Raw genomic sequence first — 19,045 nt, forward strand, 5'->3', positions numbered from 1 at the left:
AAAGACAATTTTTAATATTCATTTAAAAATTTTTTTAAGTTCCCAGTTTTTTTTCCTCCCTTCCCTCCTTATTCCCTGAAACAATAAGCAATTTGATATAGGTTGTATATGTGCAGTCATGCAAAACATATTTCCATGTCAGTCACGTTGATCACCGTAAGTCTTAAGCATTTACCAGACACCTAGCTGTTATACTGCCATATGGGAAATAGTCCTTAACTGTTAGATTTTCTTTATAGGTGTGCCTCTTTTCTAGTCATTCCCTGCTGTGGAATGATCTTCTACCCCATTTCTCCACCTCCCCACTCCCTTCAGTTTGGAAGTGGGATATAAATCTGTTATACTTATTACTGTATAATATAATAATTTCCCAAAGATCTTCTGCTACACTTTTACACTCTTGTATAGGCGGTCATTCTGCAAGCTAAGAGACTCTCTCTTGCTAACTCTTGTCTGAGGTTTATTATAGGAAAGGGTATTATAATCAAGAGGCCTTGGCGCAGTGGATAGAGAACTGATGGCATAATCCGGACGATTTTGCTTCATGTCCTTCCTCTGACCCACATGCCTTTTGTGACCATGAGAGAGTCACTTAACCCTTCAGTAGTCTCAGGACTAGTGGCCGTGAGTTGTAGAGGAGATAGGGATCTACTTTGGTAAAAATTCCTTACCAGGCATTCCCTGACACTTGTGAAGTTGCAGGTCTGGTGAAAAACAACACAAAACAGCAACAAGCCTTCCAGATGCTGCAGTGTAGCATGTCAGTGACCCTGAGTTCTTGAAGACCAAGGCAGCATCACACACATGCTACAAGGTCCCACCCACCTGGAAATGCTTCAGTCATGTGGTAGACTTTATGTCTGTCTTTCAGGATCTAAAGTAAAGAGGCTTATCACCAAAACACTGGGACACTGAATGATGATTTTGGTGGTGGTGGGGGGGGTTGCTATACTATCTCACAAAACTTGCTTGCTAAGGCATGGCATGGTTACCCTCCCACACCACTGAAATCATGGCTTTTTGCATTATTCAAAGGGGAAAGAAATAATGGAAGACCCATGGGAGAGGCTAAGTCAGCATCAGAAAGGCTTCATTTTTGAAGTTAGGGTAGAAACCAGAGGTTTATTAGCTTAGGGCAAGAAAACAGATGATGGTTAACCATAGGGCTTTGCTCAACGTTTTTGGTTACCATTAGCGTCTGGTTGCCTAGAAATGCCTTTGGTTACGGTGGTAGTTTTCCCTTCAGGTTTTGTTCTTCAGGGCTACCATGTTGGGGTGGAGGTGGGGGGCTGGAAATGGGGCTGGGTAGGGCAAGTTCTAGTTCTGAAATGTTTCACATAAAGTAATTTAGGGGAAGGAAAAAAGGAGAAGGGAAGAGTCAACAACAGCCCTGATCTTCTGTGTATCCAGGGGCCAAAGGGCCACTGAAGGAATCTCTCTCTCTCCTACTCAAATGAGATAACAACTGCCTGGGTTTGCCATGTGAGCCTACTTTCTGGGATTGGAGTAATTTCCCAAATAGCGGATGATCCTATCTGGAAGCTGTAAAGAGCCAGTCAGCGTTGGAGACTTTGTTTATGAGTCTAGTGTTTATCTCTAGAGAGGAAATGGCTTCTGCAGTTTGGGGAGGATCTTATTTCTTCAGTTTTCTCTAGCATTTTTACAACTTTTATCAAGATTTTACAAAGGAATCCTGGACCCAGTAACTAGCTGATCCATCGCATTAGGTTATTCAAAAACCTTGGCTTCTTTCCCCTGTTCCTTCTTGTCCCCTTCCCTCCTCCTCCTCCTCTTCTTCCTCCTTTTCCTCCTCCTCCTTCTCCCTCCCCTCCTCTGTCTCTTCCTCTTCCTCATGACATTGCTTTCGGATGCTTTACCTCTTTCCTGCTGCTCATTTCCAGATTTTTTGGTTCATGATCCCTTCCATCAGAGGCAGGGAATGGAGGCTTTGCACTATAAAGTACTCTGCATATGTCATGGATATCAGGATTATCCTCATTGTTATCATTGAATGCCTGCTCCAAAGCATGATGGTAGGTGATATGAGGAGTACAGAAACGTAGGATATAGGCCTTTGCTTTGCACCATGACATGTTGAACATTCTCATGTTCTTGGAACTGTAGGCATAGAATTCTCTTTCTTGGGCATTCCTCTGGTGGAGGGAGGTTTGGGGACAGTGGGTAGGCCCTTCATGCTTGAAGGGGAGAGTTCATGTATCAGGAGATAAGTTTGAGGAGAAAGATGGGGGCAGGCTGGAAAGAGAAAGCTTTGAATGTCAGGCTAAGGAGGTGTTATTTTTTCCTATGGGTATTAGGGGATCATTGATGGTTTTTGAACAAAGGAATGACTTGTATAAAAGTGCTCTGTTTTAGGGTTCTTCATTTGCATAGCAGAGTTGAAGATAAACTGAATGGTGTGGAGATAATTGTGGTTCTGGGACACATTAGAAGGCTATTCTCATGTTTGCCTTTTTTGGCATAGCGTCCTCCTGGGGAACACTGAGTCTGAATAAATGAATTCCTTTGCCTTCTCTGACTAACCAGTCCATATCTATTAGTCATGACTGTTTCCTGAGAAATCACATTGTCTAAACTATAGAGAAGCTCCCTGCCTGTAAACCAACCCCGAGAATTCCTCTTAACTTAGTTTTCCTTTTTGGAAGATCGACTTGTTTGCTTTCATCTTCCTTGTACCGAGAGAACTCTCCCTATAACATGGCTTCAAAGCTGAAGGATTCTGGACCGCAGGTACCTTCTTGCTGGTGGTCTTGAGCCATACCCTGTAGGAGGAAGGAGCCCTGGTGAGTTTGCATATTTGACAATAAATAGACAGCAGCATGTTTTTTGGTCAGATTCATGACTTGTACTGTCTTCCTCAAAAGTCCCATTTTAAACCTTAGCTGACTTGAAAAGGCATAAGATTTTAGAGCCAAAAGGGCCCTGGAGAACATCTTATTTTTTACCTGTGGCATAGAGAAGAGAAATGAGGATGATACTTTGCATTCTTTCTTTATTTAAAATTATTTCATTATTGAAATATTTTGACACAATCTATGTGACAGTTCCAAGATGTGGAGATGATAGGGACCCTCATTTTGATAAAGATGGAGTTGGAGTAGAGAGGATGCTTTTTCCTTTCCTGTATGTTGCCCATTATATCTCAGAGTGGGTCAGTAGTATTGATAGAGGGTTCTTGTGAAGTGTCCTGAGTTGTACAGATCCGAAAGTCCATCTTAAGTTAGTAGCTTCTTGTATTTCTAGGGTTTACTCCTGGCACCCTCTGCTATGCTAATCATTCCAAGATTCTCCCAAAATTGATACATCTGCTTTGACCCTTCATTGCCCATGAATGAATGACTCATGTGTTAAAATAAATACTCTGAGTCAGTCAGTACCTGAGACAGAGCCCTCGCTGAATGTAGAGCCCGGCATTAGGTAGTAAAGGAAATATAGAGAAGGGAGGAGCTCTCAATCTGATGAGGAAATTCAGTTCCATTTATAAGGCACCAACAATGTGCCAGGCACTGTGCTACACGACCAAAGTCTGTGCCAGGCATTGTGCTAAGTGGGATTACAAAGAAAGGCAAAAGACAGTTCCTACCCTCAGGGAGTTCACAGTCTAATGGGAAAGAAAACGTGAAAACAACCATGTACAAGCAAGTTATAGATAGGTGGTAATCTCAGAAGGAAGGCACTAAAACCGTAGGATGGAGAAAGGCTTCTTGAAGAAAGGATGTTAGCTGAGATTTAGAGAAAGCCAGGGAAGCCAGGAGGAGGAGAGGGAAAGAGTTCCAGACACAGGAGACAGCCAATGAAAATGTTATACTCAAGAAACAGCAAGGAGATCTGCATCATTGAATTGCTTCCATCACTTAAGAGCCTCTCCATTTAGGAGGGGAGTGAGGTGTAAGAAAACTGGAAAGAAGGGAAGTGGCCGGCTTTTGAGGGGGCTGGCTCACAAGGGGCTTTAAAAGCCAATAGGGATACTGTTATAATGGTTGAAAATATTACAGTAGCTTATATTCTACTGGGGGAGAGGTTGAGGGAGTTGGATACAATATGTAAAAGTAAATAAAAATATAAATTAGTTTCTAGAGGGATAGCATATTAATTACTGGGGAGACAATATAAACTCCCTGCCCTCAGGGAGCTTCCAGTTTGATGAAGGAAACATTATATATCAGAGAGAAAGAATAAATTCCAGGAGAATAAAATCTGTCCTGTTAGCTATAGCTTTGGAAGCTTTATAGACAAAATAAAGATAAATGAAAATACAGTCGAGCAATCAATATAATAAAGATAAATATTCATTTTTTTTTAAATGTCACTATGTTTAGGGTTTTTTTTTTTTAAGGTGCTAGCATCACAGAAGTTTTCAGTACCGTGACAGTCCCTGTTGTTTCTCACAGTATGAACTAGAGGAAAGACTTCTAGGCTAGAAAAGCAGACTTTGGTCCTCTAGGCCAGAATCTGACACAGATTTACCATATGTTCTTGGTTGGGTCAATTCATGAAGATGACACCATCTGCCTCAGCCATAACTCGTGAGACCTTCTTAGATACTCTCTGTATGTGCCCTGAGCTTTAAGGGAGGTGTTGGTTGTTTAAATACATGATATTGGGTGGGTTTTTTTTCTTGTTGTTGTAATGTCTTTCTGAGTGGCTGCTGCCTCAATTACTTGGGGCCTGAGTCTGGAAATCTTACTTTGTTTTTTTCAGATTTGAGTAACAGAGACTTGGGTTATAGAGATCCTAGGGCCTGATCATAGAATTTAGAGCTAGACAAGACCTTTCTTCCTCTCCCCTGCCTCCCTGTCCCCAAAGGGAAAAAAAATACCCAAAACTGAAAGTGCCATTTTATTTCTAAGGTTACCTTTTATCTACTCTGTATTAACCTTGCATATTCTCATTGTTACACAGTAACGCCTCAGTTATAATGTAAGCATCAAACTTCCCTTATTTTAACAGATAGAGAGAGAGAGTCAGGCCTAGACAGGAGAGAAGTTCACTATCATACAAATATTAAAATAGTAGTGCAAGATTTTAATCCTGGGGTTCTGACTCACATCTGGGACTCTTTTCACCACACGGAATGGATTCTTAGGTCTCTGGGAGGAGCCTGAATTAGTGGCATGATTTTTAAAGTTATTCCCAGTCTTTCAAAGAGATGGCTGCCTAGGGAGGGGATGCCCAGTTCAGACTCCAACATGAGCAATGTGGATGAGGTAAGTATAGGATTAGTGGTTAAAATTCCAAAATTCTTGCAGGAGTTCTTAACCTTTTTTGTGTATGCCTAGTCCCCTTGGAAGTAGTGTGAAGTCTGTGCACCCCTTCTCAGAATAATGTTTTTAAATGCATAAAATACACAGGATTATAAAGGAAACTAATTATGTTGAAATACAGTTATATGCTTTTTTTTTTCAAGTTCATGCACCCTAGGTTAAGAATCCATGCTCTGGAGCAATTCCTTACCCTCTACCCTCATAACTTTTGTCCCTCCCCAGCCCCCCTTCTAGACATACATGCCTCAGTTTTTAAGAAGGTAAAAACTTAAAAAAAAGAAGAAATATAAGGAAACATGCTAACATTTCATTTCTCTGGCTTTTCAAGGGAAGTACATACTCGTAGAATCATAGAATGTTGGTTGTTGTGTGTTTGTCCTTTGTTCTCAAAGAGGACCATGACATTAGGGAGATGATGACATGACTTGCAGTTGACTTTGATTTGAGTGAGGGAGGGGTGTGCAAGGTCACTAGCCTCACCTTCTCCTCCAGAGCCATCTGGGGCCAGGGGCCTAATATTCACCAGGACTACTGGAGATGGCCCAGGATGCGATGGGAGACCCTAAACCCTTTCAGGCTAAGGTCTTTTCAGGTTCTCACTTTGAGTGAGGTAATGCCCATTCAGTGCATAGACCTCTTTAAGAAGTTAATCAAGGGATGGCCCCTTTAATCAAAACTCAAAAAAAAAAATCAAACTGGGAGGGCAACTGTTTCTCATAGAATGTTAGAACTAGAAAGGACCTATGAGGTTCAGTCTTACTGGCTTTCCCAATTCCCTTCCTTGTTTCCCAAACAAGCCATCACAGATGTTTGCCCTTTTTTACAGTTGCTTACAAGTTGTCTCTCCATCAGATTGTGAGCTCCTTGAGAGGAGAGGAAAGACTGTTGTTTGCTTTCCTTTGTATATCCAATGCTTCGCATAGTGCCTGGTATAGAGTAGGTGCTTAATAAATACTTTTTCACTGAAAGTCTTTATGAAATGCATTGAATAGCTCACTACTTTCGTAAAGGAGTATCCAGAACCTAATGAACCCTTAGAAAATAATTTAGGGTCTTTAGACAATAATTTAGGGTCTTTATCATAAACATTTATAAGATTATAGATCTTAGAGAAGTCACCTAGTCCAGTAGCATCAAACTCAACAGAAATGGCAGCCATTAAATTGTACATAAGGATCCCTGCTGCTGCATATTGATTGAGAAAACTACATTATCTGTGTTCTGTTATTATTTTTGTAGTGTATTTTCTATTATATTTTTACTTATTTCATTTAAGTATTTCCCAGTTACATTTTAGGCTGGGTGAGCTGGATGGAGCTGTATTTGTCACCTCTGATTCTATTCCAACTCATTCATTTTAGAGTTGAGGAATCTCAGACCTTGAGAATTTAAGTAACTTGCCCAAGGTCACCCAGAATTTGAACCCAGGTCCTCTGACTCTAAATTCATTGCTTCTTCCACTACCTGGTCATCCAGTTCAACCTGTCCTTGAACATTTAAATAAACTGAGACTCAGAAAGATTAAGTCATTCATCCAGGATCACAGAGGTAGCAAATGATAGAGCCAAATTTCAAATCCAGATCCTCTGACTCAAAATCCAGCACTTTTCTGATTACATGGCTAGGGAGTTATTGAAGGGTAGCTTTGTGTAGCAGAAGCGCTGACGACTTGGGAGTCAGAAGACCTGCATTTGAATCCTGACTTTGATATTTGTTAGATGGGTGACCCAGAGGAAATTGTTTAACTGTCTGTTCCTCAGTTTGTTCCTTTAAAATGGGAATAATAATACTTGCAATCTCTTTCCCATGGCGTTGTTGTTAGGAAAGAACTTTCTGAACCTTAAAGTGTCATGCGCATAGGTTTAAAAAAATTAATATGTCTAGAATTTAGTGATATATATGGAACTATTTTTCTTTTATCCATATTTTTATTATTTAATATTTTTAGTTTTCAATATTGATTTCCACAAGATTTTGAGTTACAGATTTTCTCCCCATTTCTACCCTTCCCCCCACTCCAAGATGGCATATATTCTGATTGCCCCTTTCCCCAGTCTGCTTTCCCTTCTGTCACCCCACTCCCCACCCCCATCCCTTTTCCCCTTACAGGCCAAAATAGATTTCTATACCCCATTACCTATATATCTTATTTCCCAGTTGTATGCAAAAAACCCTCTTTTTTCTTGAGCATTTGTTTTTAGAACTTTGAGCTCCAAATTCTCTCTCTTCTTCCCTGCCCACCCACCCTCCTTGAGAAGGCAAGCAATTCAACTTAGGCCACACACATATCATTATGCAAAACACTTCCATAACAGTCATGTTGTGAAAGACTAACTATCTTTCCCTCCATCCTATCCTGTCCCCCTTTATTCAGTTTTCTCCCTTGACCCTGTCCCTTTTCAAAAGTGTCTGCTTTTGATTACCTCCTCCCCTGATCTGCCCTCCCTTCTATCATCCCCCCTCTCTTATCCTCTTCCCCCCTACTTTCCTGTGGGGTAAGGTACCCAAATTGAGTGTGTATGTTGTTCCCTCCTTAAGTCAAATCAGATGAGAACAAGATTCACTCATTTCCTTTCACCTGCCCCCTCTCCCTTCCAATAGAACTGCTTTTTCTTGCCACTTTTATGTGAGATAATTTACCCCATTCTGTGTCTCCCTTTCTCCTTCTCCCAATATTTCCTCTCTCACCCTTTAATTTTATTTTTTTAGATATCCCTTCATATTCAACTCACCCTGTGCCTGCTCTCTCTATATATGTATATTTCCTTCAACTACCCTAATACTGAAAAAGGTTTCATGAGTTACAAATATCATCTTTCCATGTAGGAATGTAAATAAAACAGTTCAACTTTAGTAAGTCCCTTATGATTTCTCTTTCCTGTTTACCTTTTCATGCTTCTCTTGATTCTTGTATTTGAAAGTCAAATCTCCTATTCAGCTCTGGTCTTTTCATCAAGAAATCTTGAAAGTCCTCTATTTTATTGAAAATCCATATTTTGCCTTGGAGTATTATACTCAGTTTTGCTGGGTAGGGGATTCTTGGTTTTAATCCTATCTCCTTTGACCTCCAGAATATCATATTCCAGGCCCTTCTATCCCTTAATGTAGAAGCCACTAGATCTTGTGTTATCCTGATTGTGTTTCCATGATATTCAAATTGTTTCTTTCTGGCTGCTTGCAGTATTTCCTCCTTGACCTGGGAACTCTGGAATTTGGTGACAATATTCCTAGGAGTTTTCTTTTGGGGATCTTTTTCAGGAGGCAGTTGGTGGATTCTTTCGATTTCTATTTTACCCTCTGGCTCTAGAATATCAGGGAAATTTTCCTTGATAATTTCTTGAAAGATGATGTCTAGGCTCTTTTTTTGATCATGGCTTTCAGGTAGCCCAGTAATTTTTAAATTATCTCTCCTGGATCTATTCTCCAGGTCAGTGGTTTTTCCAATGAGATATTTCACAGTCTTACATTTTTTCATGCTTTTGGTTCTGTTTTATAATTTCTTGATTTCTTATAAAATCACTAGCTTTCACTTGCTCCAATCTAATTTTTAAGGTAGTATTTTCTTCAGTGGTCTTTTGGACCTCCTTTTCCATTTGGCTAATTCTGCCTTTTCAAGGCATTCTTCTGGCTTTTTGGAGCTCTTTTGCCATTTGAGTTAGTCTATTTTTAAGGTGTTATTTTCTTCAGTATTTTTTTTGGGCTCTCTTTTAGCAAGTCATTGACTTGTTTTTCATGATTTTCTTGCATTACTCTTATTTCTCTTCCCAATTTTTCCTCTACTTCTCTTAATTGCTTTTCCAAATCCTTTTTGAACTCTTCCATGGCCTGAGACCAATTCATATTTTTCTTGGAGGCTTCTGATGTAGGCTCTTTGACTTTGTTGACTTCTTCTGGCTGTATGTTTTGATCTTCTTTGTCACCAACAAAAGATTCTATAGTCTGACTCTGAGTCCTTTTACGCTGCCTGTTCACGACAACTACTTGACCCTTAAGCTTTTTGTCAGGGTATGACTGCTTTTAGAGTGGAGAGTGCTTTGTCCCAAGCTTTAGGGGCCTTGTGCTGCTGTTTTCAGAGCTACTTCTATGCAGCAAACTCTGCCACACCAGCACTCCTCCTTCCCCAAGAACTGCAAGAGAACTCTGCCTCTGTGCCAGCAAAGTACTCCCTGCACTCCTGCTCTGATCCGCTGCTTGATTCCTCCCATAGTATGGGCCTGGGACTGGAAGCAGCCACTGCTGGAGCTCTGGAAGCAACCCCAGGAGCTTCCTGCTGCTGCCTCCGCACCACCTCTGCTGCCTTGGGGCTGGGGCCAGACCACACACTTCTCTCATCCAGGTTCAGCAGTTTTCCCACTGACTTGCTCCGTTGTCTTTGGCTTTTGTGGGTTGAGAAGTCTGGTAACTGCTACAGCTCAGTGATTCATGGCCCTAAGGCCTGCGCCACCCAACTCCCAGTCTGGTCTGTCCTAGCGTGGCCCACGCTGGGCTGTGCTAGCTTCTATCTGGAGACTTAGGGGCATGGTGATACCTTGGGAAGTTAAACCCACAGAGTATTGAGCTTTTTCCTCTTCTTAAATGATAGAATAATGAGAAGTTAGCTCAGCTACTCACTTTTTTTTAACTTGTCACTATCTTTCTCCATTTCACTTCCATGCTGTGTGAGGAATTGCTCCTTAAAGACTTCTTTAATTAAAAACTATGTTCTGAACATTGGAAGATAATATTTGAATGTATTGAGCTGACAGGTGATGAGTGTTGTTAATACACTGTCATTACAAATGAGTTTCCAAAGTTTTATCAGGACATTTAAGTTTTGAATAGATTTTAAAAACACACATGCACGTACACACACACACACACACACACACACACACACACACACACACACGCCGCCAGCGCCACTATCACCACCAACAAGTATTAGTCATTGCAATGTAACATACAGTTTCCGATTGATAAAATCAGGCTCAATAAAAAGTGAGACGTAGAGAATCAAGCCAAACCTGGATAGATGGAATAAGCTTTTATTTAATGCCTACCACATGCCAGGCACTGTGCTAAGTACTTTTATAAATATTATCTCATTTGATCCTCACAACAACCCTGGGAGGTAGGTACTATTATTATTCTCATATTACAGTTGAAGAAATTGAGGCCGCTATTTCTTTTTGTTTTTTCTTTCCTTCAGAGTTCAGTAGTAAGGGAGAGTCACTAGCCAAAGGTTGGGTCTTTATAGCTGGAAAGCACTTTTTCCACCCTAAAGAAAACCCTTCCTGTGCTACATACGTCATGGGTTTGTTGTGTCTCCTTTCTTGCCCTTTTGCAAGCAGAGGTTTGCCAGTCATCTTGAGGTGATGGTTGGTTGTTGATTCTTGAGCATGAGTATCCAGGCAAGGCCCCATTTCAGACTTGTTCTACCGGGCATCTTGTTCAAGTGGATAACCCCCTTAAGTGTAGCCCACGGGCCTGTTCTATACTTTTGTGTAAAGTAGCATTTAAAAATGTCCCCATTGAAAGATCTTCATGGATCCTCTTTGTAGAGATAGAAATATAAAATCCTTTAAAGAGAAATAAATTCAATTCAGCAAATACTTATTTAGTACCTACCACTATGCTGGTTGCAGCACATGGGGACATGCTATCTTCTTTCCATGTTTTATGGCCCAGTAATTTTCCATTCTACTTATATGCCACAATTTGTTCAGCAGTTCCTCAAGCCGTAGGCACCTGTTTGGCTTTTCATTTTTTGGGACCACAGAAAGTACAGCTATGAATATCTCAACATACTCCATGGACCATGTGCTCATGCTCAGTTGCAGGGTCTCAGATTCAAAGAGTATATATAGTTCATTTACTTATTTTGTTTACTTGCTTTATTATTACTTATAACAAATTATACTTCTCCAGCAATAGTTTACCTGTCTTTCCACAGCCCTTCCAACACTGACTGTTTCCATCTTGCATTTTTTGGCCAATTTTCTGGTTGTGACTTAAATCTCAGAGTAATTTGGATTCTTATTTCTTATTATTAGTGATTTGGAAAAAGTTTTCATATGATTATTGATAGTTTTCTCATTTTATCCCCCCTCTCCTCCCTTCCCTCAACTGTTTACTTCTGTGTTTTCCAGGAGCACTAGAATCTTGGGAATAATAAAAGTCATATTGTGAGGATTAACAGGATGAGAACCATAGGACAAGTTGGCAAGTTACTTTAAAGGTGGTGGGAGCAGTTCCTTGTTGAACTGGGTAAATGTGGGGTCAAAACTGAGGTAGGAAAGTAGAGCCAGAGCAGGGGTGTTTTGTGTGGGAGAACATTGATGTATTGAGAGTCTCGATGGTTAATACAATGACAAAGAACAGATGTGAGAGTAAGCCCGAAAGAAGTGGGAGAAAAGGAAATTGTGATCAGAGAGGGGAATTCTAGAGGTCAGGGTCAAGGAGGTGTAGCAGTTTCAGGTGATGGTGGAGACTGCAGAAGAGTTGAAGTGGAGGTCATGGCATCTGAGGAGGTTGATTATACTAGGATACCAGAGTGTTAGAGGGGTTCGTCCCCTGCTAACATAATATTGAAATTAAGAAGGAATGCAGGTGTTGGGATTGAGAGGAAAACCATAGGCCAGGTGCCAAAGTTATTGAAGATGAGAGAGTGCCCAAGAGGTTAATAGATGACAGTGACAACATCATTAAGGGTATGAGAAAATGTTTGTTCATCAAATCCCTGATTAAATCTAGAGGGTCTTCCTCAAGACTGAAGCAGCTAGGAGGTAGATTTAAGGCAAACATAAAGAAGGGTTATTTTATACAGTGAGGGTTAAATTTATTATGAAACTTATTAGCCTGAAGGCGAGACAAGATTTGATGTAGAAATAGATTCAAGAAATGTCCAGATCAATTTTCTAGGTGGCAGTTCTAGGATGGTCTTTAAGGAAAATTAGGAATATATGTATGGGTCAAGCTGTCAGCTTTTTGAAGCTGGTGGTTTGGAGGACACTCATGCTCCCACACCCCTCCATTCCTTGGTATTCCTGGAAGAAACAGAACTCTGGGCTGAATGAACCACAGGGACTGACCCAGTGCAGTAGTTATGATGTTCTGTGGATTCTGAAGGCTGGAGATGGTTTGTTGGCTTCTTCTCTCTTGACACGGGACTCAGTGTAGGTAATTCTTTTATCTTGTTGGGTTAATACCTGCTCCTGACACGGTTCAGGAGATCCCTTGCTTTTTTCCAACTTTTCTTGAGTTCATTCCCCATTAGATACCAGTGCCCCAATTTATGTCATTCTTGGAGTGAACAGAGTAGCTCAGCTTACTGTCAAGTGATAGGGAGTCAGACCAAAATGGTGGGAACGTAGGGACTGAAGAGGCCTTTTTGAGGCTCAAGCCTGGAACTTATTCCCTGTTTTGTAATTAAGCAAGGTAACTCATCCATTCTCTTGGTTTTAGCTCTTACCTCTGTACTGATGACTCCCCAATGTATATTTGTATCTTTGCCATGGGGGCATAGGGTCGATTTAGAGCTGGAAGGGACTGTGGAGGTCAAGACCAACTAACTCCATCATTTTAGAAATGAGGGCCAAGTAGTTAGGTGACTTGCCCAGGCTTACATAGATATTTGAGTCAAGATTCAAAAATCTTCTTGATTTTGAGTCCAGTGTCCTATGCACCCCATCATATTGTCCTTTATCTCCAATCTTATATTTCAAGATACTGGACATTTTCATTTTTCTATTTTGCTATTATACTCCACAACTCCACTCTGTTCTCTCTGATCTTCCAGGTCCAAACCGTGGAATCATCATTGACTCTTCCTTTTCTTTCATGTTTTTTAGAAAATCAGTCACCAAGCCCTGTTGGTTCTTCCTTCTAGTATGCCCCTTTGTCCCCACTCTCACCTTGACCATCCTAAATCAAAGTCTTCATTAAATCGTGTCTACATTATTTCACTATTCTCCCAAGAGGGTTTTCTGATGCCCTTGTCTGTCTCCCCAGCCCCCAAAGCCCTCCTACATATTGCTACCAGCTAATGAATATGTACATTTTTAAACTATCACTTAGCTAGTTAGGTACCAAAGAGGTGAAACACCTTAACAGCCTATGTCACTCTTACAATGGGCTCTCTGCCTTTCTCCCCAAGCTCTCTCTAGGCTTGCTTCTGTGCTAAGCCCATGGAACTTTTGGTCTAATATTTCATCCCATCTCTCCTGGGCTTGCAAAATAAATTTGGCAAGAAACTGGGGTTGTGAGATAATAAGTTGTTGTTCAGTTGTTTTCGGTCGCATCCAATTCTGCGTTACCCCATTTGAGGATTTCTTGGCAAGGATACTAGAGTGATTTGCCATTTTCTTCTTCAGCTCATTTTACAGATGAGGAAACTGAGGCAAGTAGGGTTAAAGGACTCGTCCAGAGTCACACGGCTAGTAAGTGTCTGCGACTCATCTTCCTGGCTCCAGGCCCCGCACTCTATCCACTGTATCACTTGGCTGCCCAAAATAATGAGTACCAGATGGGAAATCTGGTTTTAGCTAGGGCCGGCAAGTTTGATGGATTTCTAGCGGGGTAAGTTTTTGAATATTTGGAGGGAAGGAAGTGAAATGGTACAAAAGAGGAAGACCTTGGGTCTTATTTCCCTGAATACCTTTAGTTCTAGTAAATTACATTGTCTTTCACTATTGCTTTCTGGAAAGAACCTGAGACATTATCTGCTCTGGACTGTCCTGTCCCCCCACCTTTGAACACATAGCTGGTTAGTGATAATCCCAAGATAAGAACTTGAATGTCTTACTCCTTGCCCATATCTTTTCATCGTTGGATACTGTAGTCGTCCACATCTCTACCAAGAGGAGGGAAGTATATTTTCTTATCTTCTCTCTGCAGCTGAAATTGGTTATTTCAGTTAATTGGAGATCAGTTGCCCTTTAATGATTTAACTCACATTATAGTCATTATTGGTGCTTCTTATTTTACTTTGAATCAGTTCGGAGAAGTCTCCTTATATTTCTTTGAATTCCTCATTTTCATCATTTCTTATAGAGCAATGATATTTTATTATAATTGTTCAACTATTCCCCAATCAAAGCATATTCACTTTATTTCCATTTTTTTTTTGCTATTATAGACAACTATTACAAAACAGAGGAACATTTTTGAGATAAGACTTCGTGGAGGAAGTGACATTGTAAGCAGAGATGAGAAGTTAGGGGAAGACACCTTTTAGGCATGGCAAAAGAGAACATGGGACATGATCAAGGGTTTGTAAAGGGAGGTAATATATGGTAAGATTGGAGCAGTGGATTCTAGCTGGATTGTGCATGGCAGCTTATGCTAGGTGGAGGTGTTTGGTTTTTATTCTAGAGGCAGTGAGGTACTAGTGAATGTTTTTGAGTACAGGACAGGGTTGGGGTTAGAGAAGTGGGAGTAAGGGGTGGAAAATGTGTAACATGAGCAGAGCCGCACTAAAGATATATCTAAAAGAATGAATTGGAGTGAACAGAGGAGGCTGGCAGCAAGGTGAGCCAATAGAGAGCCATCTGTAAGGAAAAAGGTGATAATGTCCTGCCTAATAATGATGGCAGTGTAGGAGATGGAGAGGGGAAATTTACACACACACAGAAAAACACACACACACACACAATATAAAATTACGTGTGTGTGTGTATACACATACGTATATTTAAATCTCCCTCCTAACTGCTTCAGTTTTGAAGAAGACTCTGTAGTTCTAATTAGAGATTTCTAAAACACACACACACACACACACACACATTCTGACATGGACAGTTGATTAGATTTCTAAGCAAGCATTTTCAAAGGAACTTAATAGAACTTTAAGGAATAAGGGGAATGTGAGTTCCACCTGGGCACTGCCACCTCTTAAATGTCCCGTGTCGTGGAGGTATGGTTGAGGACCTTGAATAATTCAAACATACAGGTAGTTCAGAAATTTCATCAGATTATCATTTTCATTTCTCCAGTCATCCAAATAAAGAAATGTCAATTCCCGTAATCTCTGCTGGGAGGCAGAACAGATTTATGTTGGATGATAGCAGCAATAATCAAGATCTTGACAAGATGGTGTCATGGCCCACATCTAACAATACGAAATAGAATGATAGTCTCAAATGTAAAATCTTAGACTCTGCTTCAGAAACAACAACTGCCTAAGCACACAATATGGGAGAGCGAGAGGATTTTCATGTGGAAAATGCCGTGTGTTTTCCAATTTCAGCATGAGTCAACAGTGTGATGGATGTATAAAAAAATTAGTAATTGCAGTCTTATTCATCAAAGTATCTAGTTCCCAGAATTAAAGCAGCACCAGTTCCACTGCACATCAGCCCACATCTGGAGTATTTCACACAGGTCTGGGCACCACATTTTCATAGGAGCTTTGCCAAGTCAGAGCTTGTCCAGAACAGGATCACTAGGGATGGCGAGTGGAATTGAAACCTTATCGTATGAAGAAGTTTTGAAGGCACTAAGAAGTTATTTGGAAGAAGAGAAGATTTAAGGGGTACATGATTTCTGTCTTCAAATATTTAAAGGATTGTCATGAGGAAGAGGAATTGGGTTTTCCCTGCTTTGGTCTTGAGAGTAGAACTTCAGCCAGTATTTGGAAGCTATAGGGAGATGAATATAGTGTCCCCGCCCTCTCTCTCCCTCTCTCCCCTTCTCCCTCTCTCCCTCTCCCCTTCTCCTTCCCTCTTTGTATTTACACACGCAGATACACATATGTATATATGTAAAACAACAACAAACAACCAAGAGGTAGAATTGCCAAGGTGCCAGCTATGTGTCACAGTGGGCAGAGTGTTGGACTTAGAGTCAGGAAGACCCGAGTTCAAATCCCACTTTAGACACTTACCATCTTTGTGACCCTAAACTGCTCCCTACTTTGGTTTCCCCATTTGTCAAATAGAGATAATAATAGCACCCACCTCACAGGATTGTTGTCAAAGATCAAATGAGATAGTGTACTTAAAGTGCTTTGCAAATCTTAGAAAGCTATTTAAGAAACAGGAGTAATAATTGACCCACAGTAGAACTGGCTGCCTGATGCTGGGGGAGTTTCCTGTCGCCAAAGGCGCTCTAGTCGAGGATGGATCAGCGCTTGTCAGGAAAAGCGCAGAGGTCATCTGTACATTGGCCAGCGAAGGAAGGACTGGTTGTGGTGCGGCTGGTTCAACCATATGAAAGGTAGGGAAGAGGTCATGATAACTACTCATTCATACGGTTCTTTACAATTCCAAATAACTTTCCTCATAACCGTGCTTTGTGGTATAAGTAGGGTGTGGGTTTTTTTTAGAGGAAATTCGGAGTTAAGTGATTTGTCCAGGGTCCCACAGCTAATAAGTGTCTGAGGACAGATTTGAACTCAAGTCCTTCTGACTCCAGAGCCAGTGCTCTTATCCACTGTACTACCTAGCTGTCCCTGTGTAGGTAGTTTTATTACTTCTGTTTTATAGAAGAGGGAACTGACATTTTGAGAAACGGGTCATCACTTGCCCGGAGTCACACAACTAGTAAGCTAGAATAGAACCCAAATCTTCTGACTCCCTCACCTTTGGGATAACCAAACTATGAATTATCAAGATCATATCAGTAAATATTTGCATTCTCCATCCCAGGATATATTTTTTGATTTGTTTTGGGTGGGATATAGAGAGCCTTCCCCCCCATACCCTCTTCTTTGGTCTTCTTGATGACCGGTGATCCATATCTCCAAAGGAACCAGTGCTCAAATCTAACTGATTCAAATAGGCCTTGAATATATGACCTTGGTGTTATTAGCCTGGTGCACTAATCCCTGTCAGGCCTAAACTTACACTCTCCATACTTTTGTTGCCTTTTCTGTCATGTTAGGATCTTATCATTCTGCCCGGGAAGGCTTGGCAGAGAGAGCTTGGCTTAGTGGACAGAATTATTATTGGAGAATGACTGAATTCAGCCAGTCTCTTTCAGAGAATGAAGTGACTCTATTGTACTTAGAACTCCTGGAAGGATATGGCTGTTTTGCTCATCTTCCTTGCCCAATGTTTATTCAGTATTTGTATAACAAGGTTGCTGTTGTTCAGTTGTGTCTGACTCTTTGTGACCCCATTTGGGATTTTCTTGGCAAATATATTGTTGTGATTTGCCATGAGTAAACTGAGGCAAACGGGGTTGAATGATTTGCCCAGGGTCACACAGGTAATGAGTGTCTAAGGCTAGATTTGAACTCAGGAAGAGGAGTCTTTCTGACTCCAAACAGAACACTATATCCATTGTGCTACCTAGCTGCCCGTAGAACAGGGTACTCCATTCATTGGGTGAATAGGGATGGGAGACAAGAAGAATCATATTAAGCACAAACAGTCAGAGGCAGCACCCAAGTCCATTGGAATATATTTGCACAAAATGTTGGCTTTGTTTACTGCCTGTGATTATAGAATGCACTTTGATGCGCTCTCCAGGAGGGATGGTTTGCATTGATAATTATAACTCCACACAGAATCATCAAAGTGGGTAGTGGATAGAGCGCTGAGCCTGGAGTCAGAAAAACCCAAATTAAAATCTGGCTTCAGACACTTAAGTGACCCTGGGCAAGTCATATCCTTTCGCTCTGCCTCAGTTTCCTCAGATGTAAAATGAGTGCAGCGATAGCACCACCTTCCACAAAAACCTTTCCCGATCCCTTTAGTTGCTAGCATTTTGTCTCCCTTTTGAGATTATTTTGTATTTCTTTGGGTGCATGTTGTATACCTTCCTGTGTAATAAAATAGAAAGAACACTAACTCTGGGATTCATAGGACTTCAGTTCAAATCCTGTCTGTGATGCCTCTTGCTTGTATTAAAGTAAGAATCTTTTTATTGGGCACAGCACTCTGAGGCCCTCAGTTTAGTCACTTGTAAGATGTGAGGGGGTGGATTAGATAGAGTACGATTTCCCTTTAGATCTACGATGCACAAATATTTCCTTTTTTATCTTTGTATCACCGGTGCCTTGCCCATAGAAGATGTTTATTGAATTGTATTTGGCTCCAGAACAGAGCAAAGTTAAGGGTTGCCTTCCTGAGTCCAAACCATGAACTTTATCACCATGACCCTTGCTTCTAAGCCAAATTGACGGGATACTCAAGTCTTTTTTGTAGGTAGAGCATGTGTTTAGAGGGAGAGGGAGCCAGCTGTAGTCACATCTGTGACTGGCCTGTTCTTTGGGGAGGCAGAGGAGAAGGTAGCCCCCCCCACCTTTCCTGGCTCTGCTCCTCTCCCTCTTCCCCATTCCTCCTCCTTCTCTGGAAGGGCCCCTCCTTCATCCATGCTTCTCCTTCCCTGAGGGCCCCAGTACTAGATTCTCTCTTGGCAGTGAGGGTTCCCAGGATCTTGGGTGTGGGACTTGAGTAAGCGGAACTAAACCCTGAAGGTATTTTCTTAGCCTCATTTGCATGACTTGTTATTTTACAAGATGAATAATTTACTTTATGGGGGGGGGTGGATGGAGCTGTTTGACAGACCTCCCTCCCTTCAGGGCCTTCCTTCCTCTACTCATTCGCTCCCCCCCCCCTTCCCCATCCTAAACTTCCACAGAATCCGGGATCATGTTGCTATAGCAACCCTTCCCCCACCAGAACCCAGAAATGGAACTGCTGTACCTAACCGAAGGGTCTTCAGTCCCTCTACTACTGTCCCCAGAGGAAAGATGAAGCAGGGCAGCTGGATAGCTCTTAATCCCAGCTGCCCTGCCCTACCCTACTCTGGCATAGCTGTTTGAATTATGGATGGCATGG

The 19,045-nt window shown here is 41.3% G+C and overlaps 1 protein-coding gene across 2 annotated transcripts in view; it reads left to right on the forward strand.

Moving 5' to 3' along the window:
- TRERF1 (transcriptional regulating factor 1) overlaps positions 1-19,045 on the forward strand; it is an 89,124-nt gene that overhangs the window by 630 nt on the left and 69,449 nt on the right. The window lies entirely within an intron of this gene.

The sequence above is a fragment of the Trichosurus vulpecula genome, chromosome 7 (assembly GCF_011100635.1).
Source record: "Trichosurus vulpecula isolate mTriVul1 chromosome 7, mTriVul1.pri, whole genome shotgun sequence".
Lineage (NCBI taxonomy): Eukaryota > Metazoa > Chordata > Mammalia > Diprotodontia > Phalangeridae > Trichosurus > Trichosurus vulpecula.